A 16,864-nucleotide genomic window follows, 5' to 3' on the forward strand; every position below is an offset into this window, starting at 1 on the left:
GTTCCTTTTGCAACGCGCAATAAATAAAATGATCAAATCGAATCACTGGACAAGTGAAAGATTTCGAGTAAGATTTGATTAAATTTATATGCCGCGAGATATAAATATATACAGCAAATAAGAAGAAAAAAAATGCGTTGATGGATTTAGAATAAAAATACTTAATCTATATAAATTGCGGAAATCCTTTAAATAGTTACAAATACATATCCACAAACGCAGTATGCATATATAAGTAATTTAATTCAATGAAAATTTCAATAAGAAAATTTTAATGAACCGGAACCGAAAAAACTGTAATTTACAAAATACCGATACTTTTGTTATAGTTAGAAAACCGAAATCGAAACCGAAACCTTTATTAAGTATTTATAATGGACCGAAACCGGAACCGAACCGATATTTTCGTCCGGTCCGGGTCCCTGCTTTAAACTTTACATTGTTTTTAGTTCTAGTTTATCGCGAAGCTTTCAAAAAGCCTTACCGAATCGTATGTTTATTATATACCTACACAACGGAAAACGCTGTCTACAAATGTATACCTATATTTCATTTCGCTTTTAACGTTCCTGGAAATCTCTACTCGGATCATCTCCGGTGAAACTGTAAATATCGTATCCGATGCGTCAAATCGTGAACAGGTCTCGATTTCGCGAAAAGAGAGTAATTGAAGAGTATAGCTCGCTATTTTTCGCAGTCCCGAGTGGTCGTTTGAAAAGTTCTGCCCATATTTCTATGGGGCCGCCGCAAGAGCAATCGCAGCTTAGTATAATCCAAATCTCCCACGCTCTGTTATATACACTGCTCGGTATACATACGTACATACATACCGACGTCGCTCGAGAGGAAGCTCCTGGGGACGGATAACTGTTGCTTTAGCATTTTCACCACCGTAGGATATCTCGTAAATTCGGTGCAGCGCGTCTTGCCACGATAACATCGGGAAACCATTCTATTATCCGACATGACGACGTGTGTGTGTGCATGCGTGTGCCTAATATGCGTAGCTGTGTAGTACAAGGATGTGGTACATCCATGAAGTAGCTACTACATACTACATGATCCAAATATTTCTGTCAATGTTTCGTTGATCTTCCACGTTCTATTTTGCGCTGATACGGCGCACGATAATGGACATTTAAGTTATAAGTATTAAAATAAATTTGAAATAAGTCACAAGTAATAAAAAAAAATTTATAAATTGTCCTTTTTTCTGCGAGAGTTCGCTCTATGAGATTTTTCGTAATGTTAACTTCACGTCTTTGTATTTTAAAACTTAAGCAAATTTCAGGATTTTAGATTTCCAATCTTTACACTGATCGTAAGTCATGATATGCCGTCGATATCTTGTTTTCCGCCGTTCCAACGCACTTAGGCATAATTTGAAAATATCCGACATAAATATTTCAAAAATAAAGAAGAGAAAGGGATAGGAATGAAGATTGGTTTCCTATCGACCGATACAAGACTCCTTTCGCTCGAGTTCTCACCCCGCGAGAAGCTATCCCCTGGGATTCGTGGATGCAGACCGGAAACGAGATTTCTACATCCTGACTCAAACAGGAAAACAGTTCGTTTCCTCATTCGAAATCCATAGAAATGTGCGTATGTGCACCAATACGGCAATCTCTGGTGATTTCCTTGAAACGTCTGCCATTTTGTACGAGGACGCAAAGAATTATAACTTCCTTAATCGAAAGAGTTTCCGGAAGAACGTTCGAGTTTTGTCCCGTTTCTCGAATCCTACGAGAGTTTATAAAAAGAATTATCTCTCTCTGATAAAATATTCACCGAAAAGGGATTACGTTAGATAACAATTTAATGTAGAATATCTCTTTCATTAGAACGTTATATCTGATGAATTTGACGTCTTTTTACAAAATTTAATGAAAATACCAGAGTTATAACTCTACCCTTGATAAAGTATTAAATTTAAACGTATAAATTTTTATAAAGATATCCCGTAACTTAATCTTTATAGAACCATTTACGTTAAGTGTAATGGATATTACACGATAAACGTTAAGTTTGTAGAAGCTTTCAAGTTTCTAGTTTTTAGACGCGTGACTTTGTTACGCCGATACTCTTATGGCCTGATCCACTTTTTTATCTAGTCACTCAACGCGTTACAATGCTCTGGTATGTTACGATTTCCATTTTCGCTTTATGGACCTGCTTGTGACAAAGTAAACGCTAGAGAAAAACGCGAATCAATAAAAGCCATTTACAGATCAAACAATAGCTTTTCAGTAAAGCCGTTCTTTTAAACACAATTTTGATGTTATCCGTAACTCTTTTCGCGCTACAAGCTGTTTTTAGAAAAACGAAACCGAGAGTGCGGTATGCAATTTATCGACTAAGCAAATACAAAAGAAATATAAACTCAATATACACACTTGTCATTCGATGAACACAGATTCAAAACGTATTGACGAATAACGTTATACATCCTTCTATAAGGAAATTAAAGTCTATATAACGTGGACCGTGACTGCGGTGAAATGTTTCTTTTAATTCGAAAGTGGCATTTCTGTGGAAAGTAATTTTTTTAAGTATAAAGACGCGGTAAAATACGTGGAAATTGCTTGGAATTTGCATGTCTCGGTCGAGTTATTACTTTTCAGTTTAGCGTTCGAAACTCGCGTCCTGACGATATTTACGACACCCTTCCCTCCGAAGAAGAGAACAAGAAGCCGTCCGCAACGTCGCGCTACGTGCTTGTGTTTCTCTGTCAAATTAAAGCAACATTGGCGTTACGCTACCGGCAACGCGGATGCAGCGGCAGCCGCCGCAGCACAACTCGATTTCCTGCGTCCGAACAACAACTGTCATTATTCAATGTCGACTGTCACGAGAAACCGTTTATAATGCGCCGCGCGAGCCATGGGGGCCGCTACGGACAACTCGTTAGTATCGGTTATCGACATTAACAACGGGGGCGTGTTGCGACGTTTGCGCCGGGCGACGGTGACACGGCTTCGCTTAACACCGCTTTGAATCTCCGTGGGGCAATAATGTTACGTATTTACCGTCACCGATTAATATCCCGGGGGAACGCCCGTGAAAGCACTTGACTGTTACTTACGGGAGACGATAATCGGGGATTTTGACTGAAAGATGGTTTCTTAATTGTCTTCTCTTCCGGACAACTAATTTGATAATTATTAAACACGAATTAAATAAAAATAGACAAAATAATTTTAACTCTCCGGTTTCGAAAAAAACACATGTTATAGAAACGGTACAAAGTTACTATCCAAAAATCTGATGTAAGTATTACAAAAGTATAAAGTAAGCTTGATTGGACCGCGTGGGATTGTAATGTCTGAGTTACATAATATTGACTCGTACTTCAGTTAGGAAAGGAAAAAACACGTGATATATTTTAACCTGAAGCTTTCACGGCGAACATCAAAAATACATAAAACGTATTTGATATGCTATTTTTACGTCGTATCAATTTATATTGCAGAAGCACATGTGACCAATCGATGCACTCAAAATACATATTGGCAATATAATGCTAGAGTTATTGAAAAAAACCTCTTTCTCGAAAATTTTTGTTATTTTTGTCAGTTTTTACTATTGCAATTTTATCTAGAATTTAAATAAAAATATTGTTAATTATTTAATTATTTAAATGAATAATGAATGCATTTTAGTAATCCTTTAAGTACCATAAAAAGCTAATTAGCTTCGAAAAATAATAAGAGAATTAATTTATGATAACTAGGTACATGGTAATATGAGAAACACGAGTGAACATGAAATTCATGATTATTCCGACAGACGAAAAATCGCAGAGTTTGCGTGCCGACGATAATTCGTGAGCTAATGCTCGGTAATTTGTAATTCTCCCCTGCATTAACCGCTAACGATTACTAATTCCGCGGTCAAACCAATTAGGATTTTAAATGAGGTGGAACCCGGGGGTTCATTTTTTCTCTGCTCTTACCATTTTTCCGTCCATTCGCGTAATATCTATCGTAATGTTTGTTGTACATCTTCTTTACTTTAGTGTTTTAGAGTTTGTACATTACTCATGTTAAAAAATTTAAACCTGCACATTTTCTTGTTTCTATTAGACAGATACAAACGTAAGATCAATTCAAATACAGTATTACAAACACAATAGGTGTATCATATATTTATATTGATAAGTATTTATATAAGCAGAAAAGTATTTCATTATGTTGCTCTTGTATTTCATTTGACAGTGAAAATTTCTACATTTTTTAAAATATTTGTAAATACATCAAGTCTCATATCTGTTATTGATTATAAAATTTACCCTGTGCGTTGTAGTGAATCAACTTGTATCTGTATTTATTTTTACTTAATTACTGCATAAACAATTTTTTTTCCGCATTTTCAATTATTTCCGCAGATAGTAAAATATGACACATATATCGGCACGACATTGAAACGGAGAATGATTAATTGCGTACAACTGTTTAATATCATGTCATTAAATGAGTGAGAAGTTGCGATACAGACGCGCTCAACCTGCCTGTGCACCGCCGTAATAACTCGACGGGCTAACGAACCGGCACTAACGCGGATCTAAAAAGCGCGCTGAACTTCGTTGCCTTCATTGCCTTCGAGGAAGTAAAAGTTCCACTCGTGGTCCGTGGAGAAAAATATAAAATGGACCGGAGGCGGAAGAAGCGAAGGGTTGAAGGTAAAGAGGAAAGGGCGACGGCGGATCCGTCTCCTGGCGCACCTGAGGCACCTCCCGATCTCGTGAATTTCGGAGTGAATCGCAGAGACTTAAGGGAATCCCAGGCAATATACCGTCAAGAGATGGAAAAGTGAGACTGCTATAGATATTTCGCTTATCCTCGATGTCTATCATGCAGTAGACGAATAGAGTGCGACTAATGTAGCTGAAAAATTGTTTTATTTGGCGACGTTAAAACAAATTTTTTTTCAGTTCTTACTAATTTTATATATCCCCATCTGTTAAAAAATATATATCTATACGTAATATTAATAGCTTGATATTTCCATAATATTTCGTTACATCCGATTATTCTCTTCGTTAGCATGCTTAATCAAAAAATCTATATACTGGTAAGCAGAAATCGATCCCGCATCGGTCAATTATATTTACTTCGTAAGTCGATACATTTTTTAATGCGAGAACTTTGCGGGGAAATATCCGAACCATGAAGAAGCGCATCTGTAAAACTTGGAGCGGGATTTGTGCCAGCTAATTATGCCAACGGAATCATATCTCCTCGTCGCCAGCCACTGGCTCTTTAAAATTCGGATCGCAAAGTTTCGACACGGCGGCGCGTGCTCCGTCAGCTGAAACTCGCTTTTTATTTTCATTGGCTATTGTGTTATTATTTGTCAAAGCAACTATCCGAGGAAGAGCGATATTAATATGTCACATGAATTATAATTTCATGACGACGAGCTTCTACGAGACTAAATTTTTCATCGTAACAACGCATCGTAAAATGGACATAACGGAATAAATTATGACGTAATATTTATCGTCTAGTCTTTTAAATACATAATAGATGAGACGTGTGTAACATGAGCTGCGATCTAATTAAGAATCTAACTAAGAAATGATTAATTAATAACCTCCCCATTACGCAACCACAAATTTCCGCGCATATGTACCTTGAGACACCTCGCAAAATCCTTAGAAAACGTTAGCCAAAATAAATTCGATTTTCTAGCTTGCTCATTATTCTACAATAATAATTAATGTACGTAGTGATGCTATAACATGATGAAAATTTTTAACAGAGCTAGCAAAGTAATTTCATCTAACGGGGCAAAATGTTCTTCTCAGTCAATTGACATACACTGAGAAAAAGGTTTCTTTATGCCAATTAAATATATTTGGTTGATACTTTTCTAAAATATTTATTTCAAGCAAACGAATTATATTTAATATAAATGAATGTTGTGTTGGTATTGCTAATTTACTTTATCATTCATATTTGTGTCAACTCGGCGATATAGTTGACATGATTTATTTCATACAAATGTGTGTAGATGTTGGATCAAGTAAATTCGTTCTTTTGAGTGAAACGAATGCGATTTGTTGAGCCAACTCTATATTTCTTAATAGATAAGAAATCTTGCTTTGTTTCGTGCTCGGTTCCGTGAGTCTTGCGCGTAATGCTGCGCAGTGCGCGCGTCGATCTGCTCTTCCTGCCGGTTTCGCAGAGTAATGTCGTCAGTCTACCGAATTTCGTGAGTGCCGTGAGATCGTGATTGATTTAATATTTGTGAAGTTGACGAAGATGGAAGATTTTTTGTGCGATCTACCGGCCAAAGAGGACATTTTAAGGAAATTACAGGGTGAGTACAAAACGCGATGCAGGAACAGTTGAGCGTGTGCCTCGCCGCATTAGCAATTCTCGCACAAACTCGCAAAAACAGGTTACCTTTTCGCATATATCGCGCATTTGTTTTAGATAGTTCTGTGTGACACACGTTTTCTTTTTCATCTTTCGGGGAAAAAATGAAAATGTGCAAATGCTCGTTACCTTACTAAAAATAAAAAAAACTTCAATTGTTTTAAACAATTCAGAGAGAAAGAGAGAGAGCGACAAATAAAATAAAAGCTCTGGAATGTTCGGGAAAAAAATGAAAGTGCAAATGTTCGATACCTTACTGAAAATAATGTTTGTTGTTAACCATAGATTTGCCGTTATATATTATTTTGAATTTTGATGGTTCGTTATTCGTTCCGTCAATTTATTTGTTATGTTTATTTTGTATTATTACTCTTCATTGATTTCTTGAATAATCTTTTTATTCGACTTCAAATTAATTTAATTATTACTTTCTTGATTTAAGACAATTATTAACTAACTAAATAACGTTCGCATACTGTAATAATTTCGCATTTTTCTAATTAGTTCATTTGATTTAATTTTGAATTTACCCAATGCTTAACCTATCATGTATTTTGAATAATACATTTTAACAATTTGTTTTTCATATAATTAAATAAGAAAAATGGTCAATTTTTCTTTGTCCATTTATGTTTTTAAAATTACCGACTCGATTATCGTAGAATTCGATCATCGTATCTATACCAAATTTCGCAATTAACGTTTTTCAATCAACTTTAATTTAATTGTTTATCCGATTTTGCAGCTGATTTCTTAGATGAATTTTTCACCTGATTCATTATCAATTTATCAGCTGATAAATCACCTGTTAAATCACCTGTTAAATGACCTGATTATTTTCAGTAGGGATATATAGTACTGTTCTTGAGTGCCTCAATTGTTTAAATTTGTTGTACTTACATACGTTTTGTTATTAATTTTATTCTACAGAGAATGACATAAGCGACATGAAGACTCTGGGAGAAATAATTACAAGCCACGTTGACTTCAAAGAATTAATTCCCAGCATGGGGTTAAGACTTAAAATCAAATCAAAATATATGAGCATGACAAATGTATGGTGGTCCTTATCGTATAATTTAGCGTTTATTTCACGTATAAGATTTGTGATACACTAGGTTTAAATAGTCATGCTAAAGCATACGAAATTAGATTACAAGGACACGAAATTAAGAAAATTCAAGTGTACAAAATTGACGAAAACTACAACAATGTACCACCCGTATATGCAGCGCATACGACATCCGGCGGTCGCTGCATGATTTCCGCCAGAAATTAGTATCATGTATTATATAAAACAATATTTAAATAAAAAAACATTTCAGAATAGTTCTGTGTTCTCAATAAAATGTTTACATTCAATTACATGTTAAACATTTCAGGTCATCATATATACACAAATTTGTAATGCATGCTTATTATATACATATACATATATATATATATATATATATATATATATATATATATATAAATTACAAACGTCAACGCGGATTTCCAGCAAAATGAAATTATTTACTATTAAAAAATATGTAATTGATGCAAAAAGATATTATTTTGTGCCAAATTCGAATTCCTTACCTAATAATAAATCTTCCGTGTAACAAAATATACTTTTGTGTCAAAATTATATTCTTTAACTACTAAGAAATATTCAATTGATGCAAAAAGATATTCGTTTGCGCCAAAATCGTATTCCTTACCTATTAAGAAATCTTCTATTAATGCAACTAGATATAATTTTGTGCCAAAATTATATTCCTTAACTATTAAGAAATATTCAATTGATGCAAAAAGATATTCGTTCGTGCCAAAATCAGATTCATTAAAGTACATTATTAGTCTATTAAAGTACATTAATTTGGGGCAACAGAATATTCACTATTATCACAAACCAACGATTGCATTGATTCAACAAAATATTCGATTCGCCGTATCCAACCATGCCATTTATTATCTGTTAACGAGCCTTATTTGGTCCAAAGAAACCTTTTTCTCAGTGTACTATATTCAAAGTTCAAAGCCTGTTTGTCGACATAAATAAATAAAATTCATTGATTCGAGAAATTCAAATCTTATCAAGGTTTCGAGCTTATCTTATTTAACGAGATGTTTAGCTTTCGGAAAGAAGAAGTCTACAAAGGTACTCAACTTCGAGTGGCAAACACACATAATGTGCAACATCCGACAGCGTCTTCTACTTCTTCTTCTAACTTCCGTTCGTGCATTTTGTATGCATCGCGGTGACTTCGATTATATATATATATATATATATATATATATATACATATATATATATATATATATATGTTAAAGAAAAGATAGACATACCAACAACGAAGCGTGACGAGAGCGTAAAACATCGTGATCTTATCACATGCGCGAGCGCATATAACGCGTTTCTTCGACGATCTCTTTTTACGTTTTCTTTCGAAAATCGATACAGCAACTGGAGCAACGTATAGATTTACGTTACAAACCTCAGCAATTCAACCCAAGCGATCCGCGAAACGATAGGAACGCAACCGTATTGCAAAACTAATGTGTAAATCAGAAGCGGAGCATATGAACATTGTGAGAAAATTTATACATGCGCGTTGCATTAAAACTGAAAAATAAATTTTATATATAAATAAAGAAATAAAAATAATACACTCGCCCCCACACGCAAATGATCAACGATAAGAAAGTTTTGATATATTCCATGTTAATTTAAATACAGTTTTGTCTAACTATTTTAATTACGGCCTTGTTGTATGAAATATTCTTTTATTTACGTTCAGCTAACTCATAATTATTTTACTATATTATGCTTTTACTTTGAAAGTACACAGTTAGGGGGGGGGGGGGATATCAAAGTGCACTCACTCGATGTTTCTGTTAACAACCATCAACATAGCTCAGGTTTCGCCAAATTTGAGAATATCATAAAAAATTTTAATTAAAGCAGTCGCATCTGGAAACATATTGCTGCAATATTTAGTATTAATTAAAATCAGATTCGTCCTCTGTTTATCCGCAGAATTTAAACAAATACCTATTATAAAACTCAATCTCTCCCGAATAAAGCCTATCTCATAACTTTTCATCGTTCTTCTGGATGTTTCGCGAGGTAAATAGCACTCGTTGTATTTACGATTGCGGCTCGTAAACCCAGTTTTTCATCGCGAACTGTCGACACCTGTGCGCCCGGTAAATAAGGGGCGCAAACTCGCGGCGAGAAAGTTTATTCTTCTACCCGAAGTTCTGTCATTCGTTAATCGCCTCTGTGCGGGATCATATTGAAACTGGAAACTCCGTCGACCCGGAAAATCGGTCGCAAGATCAGACCTTTGTCAGCCGAAAGCATCGAACAACCGGTCACAGCGATTAGCCGACTGGAAATCGCCTTCCGGAAAAAAATCCACGGTAAACTTTTCCACGTAGAGACTAATCTCACTCCTAATTGAATTTCTTTGAACCCCCTGTCTGGGAGATACGCAGAGAAGTCTTGATAGTTATAGATTTCCGCGGTGAAAGAAAAGACGGCGTCCGCGAAAAGAAATCGATATCCGAATGGACGGAGGAAATGGGAGATAGTTACGGACAGAAAAAAAAACGGCGTGAGAAGATTCCATTCGCGTCCGTCTACAAGGTGAACTTTGGCGATTTAAATTCCATCTGGTTGGATTGCTCTGATAGCAACTTCCTTTCGGTATTAAATCCTTTCAGTGTTCGATATCTACTTTCTCAGTTAAACTCTGATTTTGGAAAACGTGTTAAGAAACACTCGATCACTTGTAATTTAATATTTTCTATCTATTTACGATTTAATTCACGAATTATTGGTAACGTTCCAAGTCGATTCTAAATGGCAAATTCGAAAGGATGTTATGAAAACGTCTTTCTTTCATGCCAAAACAAGCATGAATTGCTTCAATTGCATCTATCAAGAGTCTGCGTTTATAATAATTGTACACATTTATACATACATTTACGTACACACGCCCAACGTATAAAAATTACTGAAAACACCGAGTATTACTTTCAAGATTGCAATGCACGAGCTGTCAGTCGTAAAAGTCTATCGCAATTTCGAAAGTATATTAGTGCTCGTACAAATCTACGAGCGGTCGAGAGTGTAGATCGAAAAATGTCGAAAAGTCGAAACGCCGAACGCTCCAACGGTAACGATTTCGGTGGCACTTGTGTCAAATATTCTGGCAGCTGTTCGACCAAAGCGTTTCGCTATTGGCAAACGATAATCACGTTTCACGAGCAGTCACGCGCGATATATTCATTCCGGCGCTGCGTTTTGAGATTACTCGATTTCACCATTGCGCGAGAGAGCTCGTCCGATTCCGTAATTTTCCCGCGTTTATACCACACAAAATCCAAATCCGAGGAGCATGAGAATTGGTATCGGCCTTTTTCCGAAAGAGAATGCATGAGTTAAAATTGTAATTTCGTGTAATTTCCACAATAACGAGATTTGCGAAATTATTAAAATCAGAATAGAACCATAGAGAGATATAATCTCAATTTCAATTTAATAACAGGAATTAGGTAAGAGATTTTTTTACACGGATAAAAGAAAGATATGATTCTCAAAAAAAATTCTCTTTGGATACAGCTGTTGACAAAATATTATTTTAACGTTGCTCAATCCGAAAAAAATGCAATTTAAATTATGTAGAAAACGTAGAGACATTTAACGTACGTTTTAAAATTAAGCATAAAATTATTATCATTTATTTATTTTCTCAACTATAAGCCATCCTCGACATCTAGAAGCTAATCCTATTTTCGTTTTCACGCTGCACGCGTGGCTTTATGGTTGGCGCTAAAAGTCCGAGTGCGTTTAACGGCCGACAAACGACAATTACAGTCCGCACCCGACCGAAATGTTCGATCTCCTGTGAATTTGCACATATGCGCGGCGCGGCAGCGAAAAAAAAAATAGAAATACACAAAATCTCGCTGCTGTGGGAATGGAGTGGCGATAAAAATCATTAACCTCAGCAATTTAGATCCGTGGGTTTCGAATTAACGCGGCAAATTTGTGACGTTCATCGAAAAGCATTAAAAGATAAAAACGATACACTCATTTAAAAAGTAGATAGTAAAAATATTATAGCGAGATCAAAGAAGTGAACAAAACAGTCACTTAATCGTCACTTAATTACCAACGCTAATTTTGGTGCATTAACATTCTATAATAGGATCAAAATTTGTAAAAATTTCCGATTATCGCTTTTCAGATTATCGATTGGAAATTGCCGGTTTCCGGGTCGTCCCAAATTTTCTTTGGATTTGAAATTTTGGAAACTGGGATGCAGCCTATTGCAAAGCGTCTGTCTCGCGTCGCGGCGGAACTCGCGCACCATTGAACGACCACGTGCGAGATGAGCAATCTCGTGTTCCGAGATTGCTCGATTATTTAACTAGCGAGACAAAGGAAGGGCGCCGGTTCGAACCCAATCGTGACGCGACCGCTGGAGATTAACCAATTTCGAGGCCGGTGCGTGAATTCGGTGCGGTACGAGGGATTCGACACTGTCTGTGGCATGTGGAAAATTACAAATTATCACAGGAATTGTCACAGGAATATTAATCGATGTGTTTGCTCCAATTTGCGTTTTGCACGAATTTTATAATGAGTGATAACACATAATACGCACGAGCGAGATCCATTAAAAGACAATGAATTAAAATGCTCTTAAATGATGAAACACTTGATAAAATATAAAATCAATTACTCTTTCTTATTAAAATAAACAAGTAAAAATGTTCAAAAGCATATATACATTTGTTACTTATTAGAATAAAATTCAATTATTCTCACGATGTTATGGATCGCAACAAATATTTTGCTAGATGTTTTTGACTGTTAACATCACGTTTCACGTATGTTTTTTATAAATATAAAAACATGCATGTACAAGTTAATAATTTCGCGAATATAATTGGATGCAAAAATAGAGATATATAGATGTATATTAATGATGGTCTAATATTCAATATCAGTCCAAAGCGTTTCAATGTATGTAAACTGTCTGATGGGTATGAAATATTTCGCATTCGAATTTTTCCACATGCTACCGTGATTACATTTGCCTATCGAGCTAAATCAAGCACATGAACAATGTATCTAAAAGCGATTGCGCAAAACAAGAATAACAAATGGCCAGTATTTCGGTATTCCAGATTGCTTGGAACACGTGCAGCGTATAGCAGCTACTGCGTCGAAAGAACGTAATTAACTCTGCCATCGTCCGTGCAATCTCGCGTATAGCAACCATATCGATCGCTGGCGTTATGAAATTATTGAAGACCGCGTGACGAATCCGCGAATCGTGTGGGCAAATACACGCTCGCTTCAAAAACAGATCTCCATCAAAACTCTCACGCAATTTTCGGCTTAATATCGCAATTTAACGTCGTTCTTGTCATTAATAGTCATTGATCAAAAGAATTTATTTAGTAAAAAGGTAAAGGTTGTAAACAAAATTAAAGAATTTCAATTTCCAAGATCAGTTGATATAGAATAAATTTGGCAAATTTCAACTTTACTATGTTATCGAAAACATTATGCAGATGCTTGCACAATATATCGCAATCACACGAGTCATGCTTACTCAGAATACACGAGTATCTAGATACGAATATGTGATACGGCAGACCAAGTAACATCCAATTGTAAATATTAGGAATGCATTTCGCGTTAACTTGATTCAATTACCTCGTTTAACGCTGTTTACATCCGTGTGACGTCGGCTACGATATCGTGGGCAAGGTTTCTCTGATGCTCGTGGGTACAAGTAATTAATCGATGAGTATTAATAGGCTGTTACGAAATTACTGTCGTCAATCAGAGACCTGACTTGCAAGCGATATTAAATGCAAAAGCAACTGTAAACGTATAAAAGAAGATACATCAATAAAATTATGCAAATATTATCTAAAAAACTAACACGTTCTTTGTCATATTTGGATTTTATAAATATACGCACATGCGTATGTGTGTGTGATAGTCGTAATAAATTTGATAAATTATTATTATCTATTAATAAAATTATTTATGTAAAATCGACTCTCCGAGTGTTATGAACGTTCTCGATAATATCAGCATCTCAAAGGATACACGACTCGGGACAGTATACAGTGAGAGAATATAATCTTTATTATACTTTCGAAAGACAAATTAATCGTACCGATACTACCGATAGCTTTCGTGGTCTCTGGTCTCTGCGCTACTGTTGTGCCGGGCGGGCGTTCCCCACTCCTCTCTCTAGCTCGCGCCTATCTTTTGTTTACAAGCGATGCCCCGGGTGCATTCCTTCTATTTTTCCAGGACACCGAGTATTACTAATAACAGCGAATAAACTTTGAATTCTCAGAATTGTAAAATCATCAAAATTATTATTAATTAGATATTATTTGATAATAATTTTATTGTTTCTAGTAATTTTTTGATAATTGATAATTTATTCTATGCTATAAAATTGGTTGTACAAATATTTTTCTTTTTTTTAACAAAAAAGTAAATTTATCGCATAAAATTCGATACTTTATAAACCAAATTTACATATTTAAAAATATGGAAAATTAAATCTAATATGTTAATAAGCAAATTATACGTATAGATATGTGTGTGACAACCCAGTTCAGCAGTCGAAACAGATATCCCGAAAAATGCCTATTAAATCTTTTCGTAATCGTAGTGGAATTGTTAATTTAACCGTCTCCGAAGGAGAGCTTTGGTCAATATTACCGACATGCCCAAATTGTATTTACTCCACATCGTTTATTTCCGTCCACTGCGCAATCGTTTCCCAATTTAGGAAGACAACAATCTAAATATAATTCATAAGGGAAACCGTTTTGTGAGAGAAAGGAATTTCCAATAAACATGCATCTAATATCGTAAAAGGTTAATTAATGTTCAAAGATTTTAATGAGAAAACATTGAAAGTTACATGTTAAATTAGTATTTTATTTTGTTAATAATAATATAGATTGGTAAGAATATTGTTGAAAAATGGGGCGTGTGCCCTTACCACGCGTGTCTCGCGGAAAGATTGCGTCGCGAATACGTGGCCGAGAAAACTGCTTTCTCTCACTTTATTGCTTAGGCACATTTCAGCTGCGGAACGATTCCGCGTATACAAGGCCTTGAAGAGACCTTGTATCGCCGATACCGTAATGCGCACAATACTTGACGCATGCCTTGAGCGAAGAGCCGCGAAGGGAAGAGCGATCCGATTTCTACGATAGCTGGAGACGAACAGGAACAGGCTCGAACCGGCAGTGCCGGCACACCGCGCGCGATACCGCATACCGCGATCGGCGGATGATACCGAGCGCGCCTGAAAATTAGCGAATAATAGGTCGCGGGAAATTCCCACGCGTAGAACGTGTGTCGCGTAAGTATTTCCGCGCGAAAAAACATCGTGTTGACATGCGATACCTCAAGGCTGCGTTCCACTTATCGCTCCCAACGCTCGCGAGCATCATTTCGTCCTTGTTTAACATTTGACAAACAACAAGGATGAAATGATTCCACGAGCGTTGCGAGCGATAAATGGAACGCACCCCAAGTGTATCGAACAAATATCTTACTTCAATAAAATATTAATCATAAATACAGTCATAGTCGTAAAAAAACGAATTAAATAATGTATATAATTTAAATAACAGTTTATACAAGAATCTGAAAAAGAAAATATACGTTTAAAAATTTCATTGTGTAATTTTTTTTAATTTTACAATGAGGCTATCTATTTCAGCTTCTATTTCAGTTTTTAAAACGCCAAGACCTTAATTATTCAAGTGCATCCACGCCATTGGCGATATTAACAGGGGTATTTTTCGTTCCCTCCGGGCCAAGCGATATCTCGCGAATGCTTTTACCGTAAAAACCGCAAAAGACGCACGGAGATATTTTTCGCAAGACTCGCTGACTTTTAACAAATTTGCGCCATTACGACCATCTGCGAGACGTGCAAATATCGTCCTTTACTGTGCCCGTCTGCGAAGAATGCATTTCTCACGAGTCTACGATTTATAATTTTAAAGAGAATAATTGCTAGATTTCTCGAAATGACACAGAGTATAGAATAAAAGCGTTTATTATGGTTTGCAAATTTTATTCTTAGTATTTGTTCTTTCAGAAATAGAGAATAATTATGTGATTATAGGTACTTGTATTACTAAGGATTTTAAAAGAATTAGAATCTGCTTATTGGCGCAAATTTGAAACGCCATCTGCATGTAAAATTAATATTATTGAATAATAATTTCAAACATATTTTATGTAATACTCTACAATATATATTTTCAAAAGTATCGTCTCGTCTGATTAGATCTTTTTTTTTGTTCATAATGGAACATCAACCTCAACCGACCTACGAAAAGCAAGGGAGGTAAACAGCCGGACGCGGCTTGGTGCAAAAAGTAATCTGGAATCTCCGTTCGTTCGTCGAAGATCGTCTACTGACGAGCGAAAAACCGACGATGGATATGAGGGTGCAGAAAGTGCATATAAGAATTCCGGAAGCGTTTCTCCGCCCGCCATCGCCTTCCACCAATCGCTACGCTGAGGAAACGCGTCAGAAAACATGCCGGAAACTCGGTCGGTGCTTTTTGCGGTCGTTCGTAAGATCCGCGAGTCGCGAGAAAAATCGCAGCGGCAAATGTCGGGCTGGACGCGATAGATTCATGATTCTAAATGATGACCACACGTCGTTCTCGTGCACGCGATCTCATGCACGCAAAGTTCCGAGATTCTGCATCAGCTTTTACATCAGCATTTGCGAAAGACACGATTCGAGAAGTAGGTATTCTTGACCGCAAACTTCAAATAAGACTTTATGGCCTGATTTTTGGCGAGCGCCACGGAAAGATTGATCGAACTTTAATTAAAATTCCGCTGGAATTTTAAGGAAAAGAAAGAGAAAAATTTTCTAAATATTTGTCATCACTATACCATTGAAAACGAAGTCAAATGTCAGCAAAGTAATCTTGATAAAATTTAAAAAGCATCATTAAACATTGTAATTTAATTAAAAGTTATTGACTTAAGTATTAGACTTAATAATAAAATAACCGTATACTTTTCTAGTTGTTATATCGCTTGAAGGATATAAGAAGAATGCGTCGATCAATATTACCATTCTGGAAAAAGACAGTACATGTTTAATGAAATTTTTATTTCTTGACACCAACTCAGCAAATTTTATATACCGTACTTTGAATTATTCCGATTATTCCGATCGCGATCGCCTATTTCTTAGTCTATACGTGACGTCGACGCCAATCGAGAATACAGAACAGGGTCGATTTAAGATGGAGGAAGGCAGGAAAAAGTAGTCGTTTTGAAGCTTCCACAAAACAGGGACATTCGTAAAATTAAATGACCTCTATTCGCCCACATTTAACTATGATAATTTAAACATGATAATATGCATATCAAAATTACCAACTATTATTCTTAACATTAA

The 16,864-nt window shown here is 35.9% G+C and overlaps 1 protein-coding gene and 1 long non-coding RNA gene across 5 annotated transcripts in view; one reads left to right on the forward strand and one right to left on the reverse strand.

Annotated features, from left to right (window-relative positions):
- The window catches only part of LOC139775735 (uncharacterized), a 163,730-nt gene that overhangs the window by 140,351 nt on the left and 6,515 nt on the right, over positions 1–16,864 (reverse strand). The window lies entirely within an intron of this gene.
- LOC139775775 (uncharacterized) lies at positions 6,057–7,712 on the forward strand. Its single transcript, XR_011718923.1, has 2 exons — positions 6,057–6,324; positions 7,314–7,712. It is a non-coding gene; the product is annotated as an uncharacterized lncRNA (long non-coding RNA).

Source organism: Temnothorax nylanderi, unplaced genomic scaffold (assembly GCF_030848795.1).
Source record: "Temnothorax nylanderi isolate EJ_2023f unplaced genomic scaffold, tnyl_v1.0 TNYL_tig0104_pilon, whole genome shotgun sequence".
NCBI lineage: Eukaryota > Metazoa > Arthropoda > Insecta > Hymenoptera > Formicidae > Temnothorax > Temnothorax nylanderi.